The sequence below is a fragment of the Ovis aries genome, chromosome 3, assembly GCF_016772045.2.
Source record: "Ovis aries strain OAR_USU_Benz2616 breed Rambouillet chromosome 3, ARS-UI_Ramb_v3.0, whole genome shotgun sequence".
Taxonomy (NCBI): Eukaryota; Metazoa; Chordata; class Mammalia; order Artiodactyla; family Bovidae; genus Ovis; species Ovis aries.
This window is the reverse complement of record NC_056056.1, coordinates 82,065,794-82,081,715: the sequence shown is the minus strand read 5'-3', so window position 1 is coordinate 82,081,715 and position 15,922 is coordinate 82,065,794. Positions and strand designations below refer to the sequence as shown.

The window sequence follows — 15,922 nt, the reverse complement described above, 5'->3', positions numbered from 1 at the left end:
AAGAGAGGCAAAGCTGATGAAGACTTGGGGCGTGGCTTGTAGACAGAGGGTCTAACAGGCACTTTCTGCCTTTAGAATCCATGGTGCAGGTGACCCTGCAGGACACTGAGCTGAGGTCACTGGGAGGAGGGGCACTGGGAGGGACTCTTGTCACCCTGGGGAGCTTGTCCTTAAGATCCAATCAGTCCCAAAGGCTGAAACCTTCCATTCCATTAAGCCCCAGGGAGGAGCCAGCAAGAACAAACAGAAGGGCAGGTGCCAGGGAAGGTTGCTTCATCTCCATTTTGGAGACACAGTCCTGGGCTTCTCTCTGCCTCTCTTTTCTCACCCAGAGAACAGGAGGGTTAGCCCTATGGTGTCCTATCAGTTCCCTCTCTTTTCCTCCTCTCTCCTTACGGCCCCTCGTACCCCTTCCCACAGGCCATCCCAAACAAACCATGCTTATCAAGAGGGATACATTGGGTTGTCTGCGAGGATTTCTCTAGAGTCCTCTCTGTGGCTCCAACTTCTGAGGCCCCCTGGCTCCCTTGTCTGAGCCAGGGCTGGGGTTCGGGTAGGGGCACTGCAGCCCCAGGCTTTCCCAGAGGACTCTGATGCTATTCTCACCTTTGACCCTCTGAGATTCTTGGACAGTCTTAGACCCCCTCCCAAAGTTTCTGGATGAAAAAGAGAAACTTAGGGATGAGAGTGAAAACTAACAAGGTTCAAACCTTGTCTGTGCCTTTCTGTTGAGACTACCAACCCAAAACAATCCTCCCTTCTCTTCTTCCCCTTCTCCTGGCAGCTCCAGGATCCTTCAAATGAGTCCTGCCTGGGCTGGATTAGGGAAAGGAGGAGGTTATGGTCCATGCAAAGTCATACCCTGAACTTTATGGGGTTTGCAGCCCAGGTGCAGAGCTGGGTCCCACCCTTTCTCAACAACAACCAGAGAAATGAAATTCAGGCTCGATGGGGCAAGGAGGAAGCAAGGGGGCTGGGAAGACAAACTGCAGGGAGAAGATGAAAGGGGGTTTGTGTAGGGGTGCAGAGGGCAGCCTCCAGGTGAGGAATAAGAAGAGCTTGTAAGGGAGTTGCTTGTGCCGTAACCAGTAAGTGACAGGGGACAGGAAGTTGCCAGGGGTTGCCAGAAGGTTACTGACCAGGGAAACAGGTTTCAGGCAAGGCGGAGAGCTGGGTTGCATTTCAGAAGAGCCCAGGGCCACCTTCCAGGGGCCACAGCTCACAGTCCCCAGAGGACCCGCAGCCACTATATTCTCTCAGAACCACTCCCGTCTTCCTCAACCTCAGACCTTTAGCTCCAAGGAGGAGCCTCAGGGCAGCTGGAGCCCAACATTCCCTGGGCCCTTCCAGCCCCAACATTTATCTTCGGGTTATTTTCATTCCCAAGAACAAAGAAGCTTTCTATTCAGCAAGTGGTGAGAACCACACCTCTGACAAGCCATAGATCACCCTCAAGGAGAGCAGGCGGGAGGGGCTGGTGGCCAGCACGTGGGGCTGCTTCACCCTCCCACCCAGACCCATGGAGGGGGCATCTGGCTCCTGGCCTGCTGGAGGGTCCCAGCAGAAGGCAGAAAGTATACAGGACAAACTGGTTCTGGAGCTAGAGGCCAAGCAGAGGTAGGAAGAGGGAGAATTTGGACTCTGAGGGAGGATGACGCTCTGGGCAAACCCTGCTTGAAGCCAAACTCTATGGGCTGAGTCTCCTCACGTGAGATATGTGTTGGTCTCCCAAGTCACCTCAGTTCAGTTCAGTTCAGTTGCTCAGTCGTGTCCGACTGTTTGCGACCCCACGAATCGCAGCACGCCAGGCCTCCCTGTCCATCACCAACTCCCGGAGTTCACTCAAACTCACGTCCATCGAGTTGGTGATGCCATCCAGCCATCTCATCCTCTGTCGTCCCCTTCTCCTCCTGCCCCCAATCCCTCCCAGCATCAGAGTCTTTTCCAATGAGTCAACTCTTCACATGAGGTGGCCAAAGTACTGGAGCTTCCCAAGTCACCTAAGGAGCTCTAAAAAAAGAAGGGTAATAAAAGCTCATGGTTTATAAAGACCAACAGTACAGAAAAGGTACATAGTGGATTCAATATCCGCAGTGGCTGCCGTTGTAGCTGAATTCCTTGTTTTCTTCAATAAATATATTTGAATACACTGGCATGTATAAGTATAGACACACATACAGACATGCAGATACATACAGGCAGGGCTTCCTTGGTGGCTCAGCAGTAAAGACTCCTCCTGCCGGTACAGGAGACAAGAGTTCAATCCTGGTTGGGAAGATCCCCTGGAGAAGGAACTGGCAACACACACCAGTGTTTTTGTCTGGGAAATCCCACGTACTGAGGAGCCTGGAGGGCTACAGTCCATAGGGTCACAAGATTCAGACACGACTTAGCAACTAAACCACTACTACCATGCACGTTCACGCATAAAAATTATCCATTTGTATATATTTGCTGAGACATTATGCTACAAGGTCCTTTCTACACTTAGCCATGTAATTTGTAAGTCACTCCATATTTTGTACATATAGAACTGTCTCCCAGTTACTGATTTTTTAGTATTCTACTATATTGGTGGACACTGTGGTAATTCTCCATCTTTCTCTATTACAAATAGTACTGCAGTAAACATTCATGTAGCATACTTCTTTGTGAACACTTCCAAGTACCAGTAGGACATATTCCTAGAAGAACTGCCAGGCAGATCAAAGGGCATGTGGATGTATTTTTGTTTTAATGGATATTGCTAAATTGCTCTTCATAAAGGTTGAACACAGACATCAGCGACGTATGAGAGTGCCTCACATCTCAGGCCAATACAGTGTGTTTTATACAACTTTTTGATCCACATTAATTTAATTTGATAGATGAGAAAAATAACATTTCATTGTGGTTATAACTTGCATTTCACTCATTACCAATAAGGTTGAGAAAATTTTTAATGTGTTTCAAAGCCATCTGCATTGAGGGAGCTGTAAAATACACTGAACTCTGAATCCCACACTCAAAATTTTGATTCAGTAAACTCAAAAATCAGTATGGTTTTTAAACACTTAAGCCACTGAGGTAGATAAAGACTTTTTTAATATTTATTTTTATTTATTTATCTGGCTGCACCAGGTCTTAGTTACAGCACGTGAAATCTTTGATCTTTGCTGTGGCATGCAGGATCTTTTAGTTGCAGCCTACATACTCTTAGTTGCACCATGTGGGATCTAGTTCCCTGACCAGGAATCAAACCCAGGTCCCGTGCATTGGGAGCATGGAGTCTTAGCCACCAGATCACCAGGGAAGTGCAGGGTAGATAAAGATTCCTTAAGGAGAACATAAAAAACATTCTCCATGAGAGAAAAGACAGATATGTTACTTCAACTAAATTAAATTATAAATGCCTATCCATTAAAAGAGAATGAAAAGTCAAGCAACAGACTGGGTTTGCAATACATATTCTACAAAGAACTCAGGCAAGAGTATATAAAGAACTCCTCCAAATCAACAAGAAAAAGAAAAACTCAACAACCAATTTTTTTTTTTTTAATCTGTATTTATTTGGCTGTGTTGGGTCTCAGTTGTGGCATGCTCAATCCTTGTTGTGGCATGTGGGATCCAGTTCCCTGACCAGGCATCGAACCCAGGCCCCCTGCATTGGGAGCTCGGAGTTTTATCTACTAGGCCACCAGGGAAATACCAACGGCCCAATTTCTTAGGTAGAAAAAAAGATATAAAAAGATGAAAAGATGTTTACCCATAACTCATCAGGGAAAAGTAAATTAAAACCACAGTGACAAATATTTAACAACGAAGTTTCCAGAAATTAAAACCTTTTTGGGTGTAAACACTACCACTATGGCTGATTTCAAACTATCAGTGTGACATCACTGATTGCAGAATTGGGAAGAGGTATGTACAACTGACTCTCATAAGCCACAGAAGCCAGCTCCAGCACATCGCTGAGGCCTCACCACATCCATCATGAAGGTAAAATGAAAAAGACTGATCATACCAAGTGCTGGTAAGGATGCAGAGCAAGTAGGACTCTAAACACACCGCTAGGATGAGTGTGAATTGGTACAATCACCCTGGGAACCTGGTAGTAATTACTAAAGCCGAATGTTGTCTGATTCAATGATATGTGTACCCCACAACAATGCATATCCCACAGAAGTGAATGCATATGTGATGGCTGATTTTGAGTGTCAACTTGATGGGCCCAGGAGGTGCTCAGGCATTTGGTCAAATGTGATTCTGGGTGGGTCTGTAAGGATGTTTTTGTTTCTTTTTTAAACCTTAAAAATATGCTTATTTATTTTTTACTTTGGCTGTGCTGGGCCCTCATTGTAACGTGTGGGGGCTTCTCTTGTTGCAGAGCACAGGCTCTAGAGCCCACAGACTCAGTAATTGCACTGTGCAGGCTTCCCTAGCTGTGGTGCACAGGCTTAGTTGCCCCATGGCGCGTGGAATCTTTGTTCCCCATCAGAGATCAAACCCACATCCCCTGCACTGGAAGGAGGGTTCTTAACTACTGGACCACAAGAGAAGTCCCTGCAAGGGTGTTTTTGGATGAGATTACCATTGGAGAAGGAAATGGCAGCCCACTCCAGTGTTCTTGCCTAGAGAATCCCACGGACAGTGGAGCCTGGCAGGCTGCCATCTATGGGGTCACACAGAGTCGGACACGACTGAAGCGACTTAGCAGCAGCAGCAGCAGCAGCATTTGAATCAGTAAACTGAGTAATGCTGAGTGCCCTCCCCAGTGTAAGTGGGCACCATCTAATCAGCTGAAGACCTGAATAAAACAAAATGGCTGAGTAAGAGGGAGTTCCTCCTGCCTGACTGCCCTCAAGGGGGCATCAGTTCTTTCATTCCTGTCGACTCAAAACTGAAACAGCAGTTCTTTCTGGGTCTTGAGCCTGTTCGTCTGCTAGCACTGGAACTTACACCATCAGCTCTCCTGGTTCTCAGGCCTTTGGATTCAGACTGGAATTTACCATCAGCTCTGGTGTGGGTCTAGTGAACACAGATCCTGGGACTTGTCAACCTCGATAATCACATGGGGCAATTCCATGAGACCATGTGCTGCAGCTACCGACGTCTGTGCTCTCTGGGGCCTGTGGTCCGCAACAAGAGGAGCCACTTCAGTGAGAAGCCTGTGTGCAACAACAGAATAGCCCCTGCTCGCCGAGACTAGAGAAAGCCCATCCGCGCAGGGAAGACCCAGCACAGCCAAAAACAAGTGAATAAGGAAAGACTATGTGCATGAACTTTTAAAATAGGCAAAACTAATCCGTTTTAAAAGGAGTATGTCAAGGCTGTATATCGTCACCTGCTTATTTAATTTATATGCAGAGTACATCATGAGAAACACTGGGCTGGAAGAAGCACAAGCTGGAATCGAGATTGATGGAAGAAACATCAATAACCTCAGATATGCAGATGACACCACCCTTACGGCAGAAAGCGAAGAAGAACTGAAGAACGTCTTGGTGAAAGTGAAAGAGGAGAGTGGAAAAGTTGGCTGAAAGCTCATCATTCAGAAAACTAAGATCATGGCATTTGATCCCATCACTTCATGGCAAATAGACGGAGAAACAGTGGAAACAGTAGCAGACTTTATTTTGGGGGGCTCCAAAATCACTGCAGATGGTGACGGCAGCCATGAAATTAAAAGAAGCTTGCTCCTTAGAAGGAAAGTTATGACCAACCTAGACAGCATATTAAAAAGCAGAGACATTACTTTGTCAACAAAGGTCTGTCTAGGCAAGGCTATGGTTTTTCCAGTGGTCATGTATGGATGTGAGAGTTGGACTAGAAAGAAAGCTGAGTGACGAAGAATTGATGGTTTTGAACTCTGGGGTTGGAGAGTACACTTGAGAATCCCTTGGACTACAAGGAGATCCAACCTGTCAATCCTAAAAGAAATCAGTCCTGAATATTCATTGGAAGGACTGATGCTGAAGCTGAAGTTCCAATACTTTGGCCACCTGATATGAAGAACTGACTCGTTGGAAAAGACCCTGATGCTGGGAAAGATTGAAGGTCGGAGGAGAAGGGGACAATGGAGGATGAGATGGTTGGATGGCCACTGACTCAATGGACATGGGTTTGGGTGGACTCCAGGAGTTGGTGATGGACAGGAAAGCCTGGCGTGCTGCAGTCCATGGGGTCACAAAATGTCAGACACGACTGAACGACTGAACTGACCTGAATCTGTTTTAAGCTAAATCAGAATGGCAATTACCTTTAGGGGAGTTCGTTTCAATGTGAAGCAAGTATGAGGAGATGTACTGCAATTTGAGAGTTCTATATTTCTATAGAAATGTTCTGTATTTTGTCATGGATGGTAGTTGCTACTGCTGCTGCTAAGTCGCTTCAGTCGTGTCCGACTCTGCAATCCCACAGACGGCAGCCCACCAGGCTCCCCCGTCCCTGGGATTCTCCAGGCAAGAACACTGGAGCGGGTTGCTATTTCCTTCTCCAATACATGAAAGTGAAAAGTGAAAGTGAAGTCACTCAGTCATGTCCGACTCTTAGTGACCCCATGGACTGCAGCCCACCAGGCTCCCCTGTCCATGGGATTTTCCAGGCAAGAGTACTGGAGTAGTGTGTCATTGCCTTATCCGTGGATGGTAGATACAAGGGTGAAAATCCACTCTACAGTACCCAGCTTAAGATTCGTATCCTTCACTGTTTACATGATGGACCCTAGTATAATTTTTACAGTGAAAATCCTTTTTCAACACTACCAGCTATTTCTGATGATCAGCCTCGTATAGGAAACTTTGGGCTTGGAATCTGAAAGTCCCCTTAGAGCTAGCATTCTGTGAATGTGAGAATGACCCAAGGACAAACGCAAGAAGAAAGGAGCAGAGTGTAGAGGCAAAGGCTGAAAAACAGAAAGAAAGGGAGACCTCTGGGCAGAGACAGAACTGCCATTCAAGGAGTTACCAAAAAGACATAAACATCCTCGGGCTGGGAGCCACCTGAACACGTATGTGGGCCAGGGGAGAAGGCAAGACGGATTATGCAAGGACAAAAAAAGACTATATGGTAGAGAAAGACACTCAAATTGATGAGCTCAAACCCAGGGATAATCCAGATTTCATGACATGGACTCAAGATTGGTATAACTTGAGGAGGGGGGACTCCAAGAAAAAGAAGGCAAATTTATGAATATAAAGTCAGATAAAAAGAGTGTACGTTGATTATGGTTACCAAAGGGAAAAGTAGGGAGGTGGGGAGAATAAATTAGGAGTTTGGAGTTAACAGATAAACACTACTATATATAAAATAGATGAAACTACCTGCAGGGCAGAAATAGAGATACAGACATAGAGAAAGGACATATATATGGACAGAGGGGAAGGGTAGGATGGCACAAATTGGAAGACCCCTTAAGACTGACATATATACACTGCTGCTGCTGCTGCTGCTGCTGCTAAGTCGCTTCAGTCATGTCTGACCCTGTGCAACTCCACAGACGGCAGCCCATCAGGCGCCTCTGTCCCTGGGATTCTCCAGGCAAGAATACTGGAGTGGGTTGCCATTTCCTTCTCCAATGCATGCATGCATGCTAAGTCGCTTCAGTCGTGTCCGACTCTGTGCGACCCCATAGACGGCAGCCCACCAGGCTCCCCCATCCCTGGGATTCTCCAGGCAAGAACGCTGGAGTGGGGTGCTGTTTCCTTCTCCACGTATATACACTACCATGTGTAAAATGGAAGCCACCCTGGGCTTCCCTTGTGGCACAGCTGGTAAAGAATCTGCCTGCAATGTGGGAGACCCAGTTTTGATCCCAGGGTTGGGAAGATCTCCTGGAGAAGGGAAAGGCTACCCACTCCAGAATTCTGGCCTAGAGAATTCCATGGACTGTATAGTCCATGGGGTCGCAAAGAGTTGGACATGACTGAGCGACTTTCACTTACTCATGGATAAAATAGCTAGGAACTCAGGCATATGAAGGCAGGCAGAGACTGGAGTGATGTTGCCACAAGCCAAGGAGTTTCAGGAGCTTAAAAAGGCCAGGAAGGTTTAAAGCATTCTTCCCTAGAGCCTTTGAAGAGAGGGCCAGACTTCTGGACTCCAGAACAGTGAGAAAAATATATTTCTGTTGTTTTAAGTCACCCTGTTTCTGATAATTTGTTATAGCAGCTTGAGAGTTGGTCTGTGAAGAAAGCTGAGCACTGAAGAATTGATGCTTTTGAACTGCGGTGTTGGAGAAGACTCTTGAGAGTCCCCTGGACTGCAAGGAGATCCAACCAGTCCATTCTGAAGGAAATCAGCCCTGGGATTTCTTTGGAAGAAATGATGCTAAAGCTGAAACTCCAGTACTTTGGCCACCTCATGCGAAGAGTTGACTCTTTGGAAAAGACTCTGATGCTGGGAGGGATTGGGGGCAGGAGGAGAAGGGGACGACAGAGGATGAGATGGCTGGATGGCATCACGGACTCGATGGACGTGAGTCTGAGTGAACTCTGGGAGTTGGTGATGGACAGGGAGGCCTGGCGTGCTGCGATTCGTGGAGTTGCAAAGAGTCAGACACGACTGAGCGACTGAACTGAACTGAGGCAGGTAACACAGATTCCATTCTAAACTTTGTTTCTCCTCCATCACCCAAACATTTCTGTGGGATTGTGATAGAACACATTCACAATCCGAAATGCCCTCCAGCCACGTTACCTCACCGGACAGGTAGGGCAGCCGTGTAAACTGCAGAGAAGTCCCCCCGGAAGCCCCTCCCACAGCAGACGGCCAGCAGTAATTTAACTACAACACCAAAGTGAATGGAAGCCTCATAAATACAACTCAGTGAACCCAGACTAAACACATCCTGAACTTAGCTTCCCCTTAGCTGGGTCCCCACAAATCCTCTCACCTTCTCTAAGGCCACTCAATGCAGCAGAAATCTATAGCCGAGGAAATCAGAGCAGAGAGACAGACAGCTTAACAATCACGGTTAAAGGATCTGACTTTTGTAATTTTACCAAACATATCACCTCATGGATGTAATGCTACGGTTCCCACCCTCAGATCCTTGGAAAGGGTTATACAAGTTTCACTGGGACCTAAAACCTCTTTTGCTTCCTGGTAATCCCCTCTGAGTCAACCTCCAGCATGAAGCACCACATTTCCCCTGAGATATCTCAAGGGGAACCAGAGTGCTTTCCGGCACCGCCAACCAGAATGCTTTCCAGCCGACCCACTCTCCACTCTCGAGGATATTCTTGGGGCAGAGAAGTGATGTCAGGGCCACGGAAGGGAAGTGAGTATGGCAAATCCGATTTGGTTTCCATATTCCAGGCAAGGTTTTCAAATCAGAAAGAATAAATATTTGGAAGTCAGTTTAGAAGCTGGAATTAACTGAAGAGAACTGAGGCTTCTCTAAGAGCCTCTAAATTCATATTTTCCATTGCGGGGACTCACAATAACTTGTGGATGAAATAGTGCTGTAACTCCAGCACATCACGAAGGCTGGAAGAGATGCTGGATTTTGGCAGCTGAGCAGACATAGTTAGAACTTTTTAAAAACAGAAGAGGCTGGCACTGATAACTGTCGGCTGCCACGCTCAGGGAAAATTCTGAAATAGATTTCGAGTGTGTGCATGTGTGCCAGTGTCTGTGTCCGTTTGGGGGCCAAGGCTGCAAATATTAGCAGGTTCCCAGAAAAGTTTATGACTCCTAAAGTGATCTAAAAGCCCTGAGGAAAGATTTCCTCTGGGAAAAAAAAATTTTCCCTTCTTCTCCCTGGTGGTTAAGTGAGAACACAGCAGCGAAAGAGCTCGCTCGTGGTCACACAGCAAAGTGCTGGGAGAATCAGGACCCAGGGCTTCTGACTCCAAGTTCAAGGCTTGTTCCTTCTTCAGCTTCTCACAGCTCCACCCTCATCCCATCATACCTTTACATGGAAACCATCGCTTTTTCCAAAATGCGCTTTTTTTTTTTTTTTTACCTCTCCATCGAATTGTATCAGGAGATGTCCAGAGCTCAGCTACAGGGGCAGGGTGTGGTTTATGAGCTGTGTGTGTAAGCTGTCCCACTCCTGAGAGGAGACTAACAGAGCCTGAGCCTAACACTCAATCCAAAGGAATCCATTTGGATTTGGAAATCCCCAGACACGCCTTGGGGAATGAGGGCCTGGGTATAATGGGAAAGCCATGAGAGGATGACTGGAGATATATGTCCTTTAAAGAATATTTGGAGTTCCTTTCCAGGGAGTCAGAAAGGAATTCTCTGGGTGTATAGTGGGGCTCACTAAGCTCCTCCGTCCTGCCAAGTTAATTTCACTTTTTTCATAGGTCCTCTACCCTGCCAGGTAAGGGGAAGGAAGCAGACATATTTCTTCAAACTCTTGATAAAATTGCTTATAATGGGCAAGAAGAAATGTTGGATGAAAATGTTGTTAGAAGGTACATACATGTTTCGGGATTCACCCTTGTCTTACTCTGTTTAAACTTTTTATGCATGATGTCAATAAGGATATTGTTGGCATGCTTCCTAAACTGCATACAATATCAAATGGGAATCACTGGCTTTCCAATCAATAAACCTTTATCAAAAGCTTCTAAATGAAGAACCCAAGGGCATGAAAGACATTTCTTCCTGCAAGAGCTCAGAGAAATAGCCCAGAATGGCACTGGAATGCTCCCTGCCTGTCTCTTCCTGAGGCAAAGGAATAGAATCAGTCTATTGTTGAACTGATTGCTATGGGAGAAAATGGGTCCACTGAACACCAGGTGGGGTTCATTTCTGCCCAGAGGTAGCCCCAGAACCCAGCTGGCTGACACTGAACCTCAGATCCTGAGACCGAGTCCAGTCCCCACTGCCCAGCAGTGCAGGAGGACGGATGAATAGCAGGGCCTATGGCCTCTACCTGCCCTCCTGCCTCAAAAGAGGGAGACCCCCACCCTGGGTCTTTCGGGCTCTGCTGGAGGCTGCGAGGTGTTCCTGTGTGCGGCCCTTCAATTCCCAGACGACATCCTTATCATGGTCAACTCAAAATTGCATGCCAGGACCTGATGCCATGTCTGATTCCAGTGGGCATGAAAATTGAGTCACAGCACAACCGTCAGATGGAGGGTCCCCACCAGTGTGCTTCCCAGAGTTCAGCCAAGCACCTGGCCCAACCCTAATCCAGACACCAGTAGCAAACCATGTGCTCACCCTAAATCCCACCTGCCCCTCCCCCTCTTTGCTAACACACAGCCATCTGAACCCGAGCCCAGGCCTCATGTAACCCAAAGCTAACACTAAATAAAATAACTAAAATAACTCCCACACCAGCTTCCACTCCAAACAGTTTTATCCTGCCCTAAATTTAACTCCAATTCAAACTGCACCTTATGTCAAAAAAAAAAGACAGATTCTCATCGCTGCCCCACAATCTGGTGGCCTTGACCAACAGCTGTCTGCAATTTGTACCTTGAAACATGCCCTACACAATTGTCCTTTGGGTTTAAAAATCTGATGGGAGACTCTTACCATTATTAAAGGATTTAATACACAGAAATCTATTTGGAAAGAACCAGATCTCAGAAGTCGACGACTGAGAAATAGAGACATTTTAGTTATTTCCTCTACAAACAGCAGACTGGGATGAAAGTTCTCAAGAAACTCTCCCACCTCAACCCTTGGTCTGCCAGGAGTCATCAGGAAATGGATTACCTTCAATTTATAAATGATGAATAATTGCTAGCTTCTAAGAAAAGCTAGAAGAATCCAAAGGGAGATGCTAGCTTTTTAGAGAGAAGATAGCTTTGTAAAGACACACCAGCATTTTTCATTTCAATTTAACTCCAGCTTCCACCTGACCCTGAAAGGCTGTAGAGGTCTCCAGCCTGTGACCCATGGGCTGCAAAGCTAAATGTGAGGCAGGGAAGGTGGGATTTCAGAGCATGAGGCCTTAGGTAAGCTGCAGAGCTGTGCTCTGTTGGGAAAGGCAGAGGTCAGTCTAGAAATGTGACTCCAAAACAGGCTGTCAATCAAGGGGGAGCAAGACAAATAACCAAGGCTGAGACACAAAGCCCAGAGGCTGGACGGCAGGAGCGGGGGAGGCCGACAGGAAACTTCAGGTCGGGGCAGGCAGACAGGGGGCGAGAGGTCTGAAGTAATCCTGGGGTCCAGGTGCCAGCACCCCAAGCAGCTTTCATACCCTTTCAGCATAAGTTCATGGAAAAGCTAGATCCCTTTTTAATAAACATTTTTGCTGATTCAAAAAAAAAGTGAAGAATATTTAGAAAGAATAAAGTTTGTAGAAGCAAATTAACTACAACCTATTGACTTACAATCACGTAAAGAGGCAAGATGTTACTAGCATTTAATTATTTCAAGAATTTATCCTTTTACCCTCTAGGTTCAGTTACTAATATCCAGATGGAAAAACAAAACTCCTGTTCCGTTTGTTTGTCTAGGAGGAAAAACCTCCTGAAAAGAAACCAAGGCCACAGCTGATGCTAGCCTACCCGATCCTATTTCCTGCCCTTCTGGGAAGACTGCTCTTCAATCAGTAAAGATGTATTGATCATCTCCCGTATGCTCAGCACACACAGATACCATCCCTTCTCAGGGCCCTTCTGCCTTTTGCCGCAGTTACCAGTGTTCCCCCAGCCCAGTCCTACAACATATCACTGACCCACATTTGTGCACACACACCTATATACTCTCATACCACAGCATCATACACACAGTTGCACACTCACACATACATTCAATCACAATCACACACACTCACATGCTCACATCACGTCAACATACACTTATACACTCACAGATGACACACTCATGTACATATAGCTCACACTCTCACACCCTCTGCATCCTCCTTAGCCCCCAGTGTAAAGTCAGCTCTAGCATTTATCACATAGAATGGCTTGGCATTGATTATATTGGGTTGGCCAGAAAGTTCGGGTTTTTCCATACAATGTTTGAGAAAAATCCAAACAAACTTTCTGGCCAACCCAATAAAACATCTCTCGCTTATCTCTGTCCCAGCCTGGAAACTTCCTAAGTTCACTTCTGTAAGCTCATCTTCCCACACAGTGTCTGGCACATAGTAGGTGCTCAGTGATGCTCACTGGATGAACTTTGAAGCCGTGACTAAGGTCTTTGGTCCAAGGCACAAGTCATCCTCTTTCAGATCTCTCTTTCTCCCTCAGGTTGAAGATGAAATTGGGGGACATAAATCTAAGGGAACCCTTCAGGAAATACTAGGATCCTGGGCAAAGTCCTCCCTGCAGCGCTCAGCTCCTCGGGTGGGAGAGGGAGAGATGAATTGGGGTGGGGGCAGGGCATCTCTGTTGGGGTCTGGCTGTCCTCGCACATCCCTGATGCTTTGCTGTGACTTCCCACGCCCTCCAGGTGCCCACCCCTCCCCTGCACCAGCACATCCTTGGAAAGCTGGCTGCAGAAAACAACACCTGGGACTCCTGGAGGTGGGAGATGGGGATCTGCCCTCCTCCCCGACCCCCACCCCAATACACAAACACTGAGTGCCCTCACTTCCTTCCACAAGGCCAGCTGCAGCAAGACCTTCTGCTGGACTCTTCGGCTGCTCTCCACCTAGGGACCCATTAGCATTTTAAGGTTCTTATTCCCACACACATCCTGTCCTGGGATTGTCCTCTTCCTCGAGGCATTAGCACCTTCACCACGCCTTTTATCACCCCAGCCCCGCCTACCTGGGGTCAGCCTTCAATCCACAAGTGTCTGGGGGAAGAGCCGGGAAACCTGGTCACACTTCCCAGGCGTGTTTCACAGTCCATCCCTTTCTGTCCAAGGCATGTCCTGAAGTCCTGAGCCCCCTCCTATCTTTGCCCCCTCCCCCCACAAGAGGTGTTCCCATAATCAGTAGGCATCAGTGGGCTCTAATCAACCCCCTGTTTTGACTATTTTAGCAGCAATAAAAGGGCCATAAAGAGAAAGTCAGTGGGCCCTTCAGGAACAGGGATCTCCTTCGCTGTGATATAATGAAAAACACCAAGTGCTTCCTCGGAGCCCTAAGTGACAGCCCTGGCAGCGGAGCTATTGGAGGAAGCCTAATTATGCTATAAATTAAAGGGCTTTTTTTTTTAACCCAACATTATGACCTTTAATAAGATTGTTTTTACAACCGGCTGTCAATAAATCATGCAGGAGCCCCAGTAAGAAGCATTCTCCGAGAGCTTCTGCGAATTTCATTAGCTGCAGTTTATTTGGTTTTGGCAAGCTATGATGTTTTTTAAATCTCAAATTAAAGGCTCTGAACCATAAAAGCTAATTCAGAAAAGTTCCTGTTTCAGCCCCTGAAAACAAGCTTTCCTAATTGCAGAAATTAGCTAAGATGTGGCCAGGCCAGGAGGTCATCAGCTGGGAAGCAACGACAAGTGGCCAGGGCTTCACCAACTTGGCGACCCTGGACCAGGTAGAACCTGAAGGTGATAGTCCGAGGGGACAGCTGGCCCAACAATGGCCAGCCCTGGGAGGTCCACACCCTGGGGGACTGCTGATCTCAACCAGGACGGGCCAGCTCACCAAGCAGGGTTGAAAGGGGCCAGCTCTGCCTCTGCAGCCAATGTCCTTAGGCCCGGACACTGGGAACCCCACAGAACTGTTTAACCCAAAGCCCAGAATTTCTCCCCACCCCAGCTTCCTTGAGTTCAGTTCTTGTCCTCCTTGACAGTGTTAGTGTAGAACGCTAACACCAACTGTCACAATCTTCCTGAACTACATGTGAGAAGATAAATGAAGAATAGGATACACACGTGGCATATACAGAGGCCGCTATGGCAAAGAAGTACACGGAGTCAGCAAAAGCATGGCCGAGAGAAGCAGAGACGACAGGAGGTGTGTCCACCTCTTAAGAAAGGAGGGGGACCTAGTGGATACTATGAGCAGTTAGCGTTCTAGCTCAGACTGTATATCAGGAGTCATGGGTTTACATTCCAGCCCTGCTGTTAATTATGGAACCTTGAAAGAGTAGAGGATCCCGCTAAGATCGTGGAATCAGACCTTGTTCGAATATTGGCTTTGACACTTGCCAGCCCAGTGACCTTAAGCAAGTTACTTCATTTCTCTGGGTCTGTTTCCTCATCTGTAAATGGGGATATTACTAGTGCCCCCTCTCCCCCCAGAGGTTTGTTGTGAAGATGAGGGAGCAGTCGCACTTAGCGCAGGGCTGGGATCTATAAGCTCTCAACAAACACCAACCGATAGCAACAGCAATAAGAGGAGTCATGATATGTCCCTCTCCAGACCTCAACTTCATCATCTAAAAAAACCAGAGTGGGACTAAACAAGCTCTAAAACCACTTCCGTCTCTGTAGGGAAATGACTCAAAGAGATGTAAACCTTCCTGCTTAAACCCTTCAAACAATTCCCATTGCCCACAGAATGAAACCTAAGCTCCTTGGAAGGAGCCTGAATGGTTGAGCTCCTGATACCCGCTCAGATCCATCTCCCGCCAGTTGCAGTCCCACCACACAAAAGAGTCTACATACCAAAATCCTCTGCGCCTGGGCCAGTCATACAGTCTCCCTGTTACTGGCCTGGGTCCTTGGACTCTTTGATTAATAGAAATTGATACACAGCCAGACACAGGGAATTCAGGAAGGAGGGAAAACGAGTAACACATTCCTTTCCTTGCTCAATGAGGACGTCGTAGGCTGGTTCTTTAAATGGAGTGAGGATTGGGGCAGATCTGCGGGTCCGGCCAGGAGGAGTGGCTTACATGGCCTGCCCACCGCCTTGGTGGTGCTGTGTGCAGGGATCATGCATGGTATCATGCTTTTGTTCCTGGCACCTCCGCGAAAGTGGTGTGCAGCCTTTTTGTATTTATCTTGCTGTTCATAAATAGCGGGACTGTGCACACACGCAGTTGCTTTCAGTCCCTTATAGTTCCTTTGTGTTCTATGGCTGGAGGAAATGTTTGAGATGTTTGTCCAGGTGCAAGCCC

At 47.1% G+C, this 15,922-nt stretch overlaps 1 long non-coding RNA gene across 1 annotated transcript in view; it reads left to right on the top strand.

The window, feature by feature from the left end:
• Nucleotides 1–10,570, top strand: part of LOC106991055 (uncharacterized) — a 38,802-nt gene extending 28,232 nt beyond the window's left edge. Inside the window, exon 4 of the long non-coding RNA XR_001434315.4 lies at nt 8,146–10,570. This is a non-coding gene — a long non-coding RNA (uncharacterized LOC106991055). The remainder of the gene's footprint in view (nt 1–8,145) is intronic.
• The last annotated feature ends 5,352 nt before the right edge of the window (nt 10,571–15,922 follow it).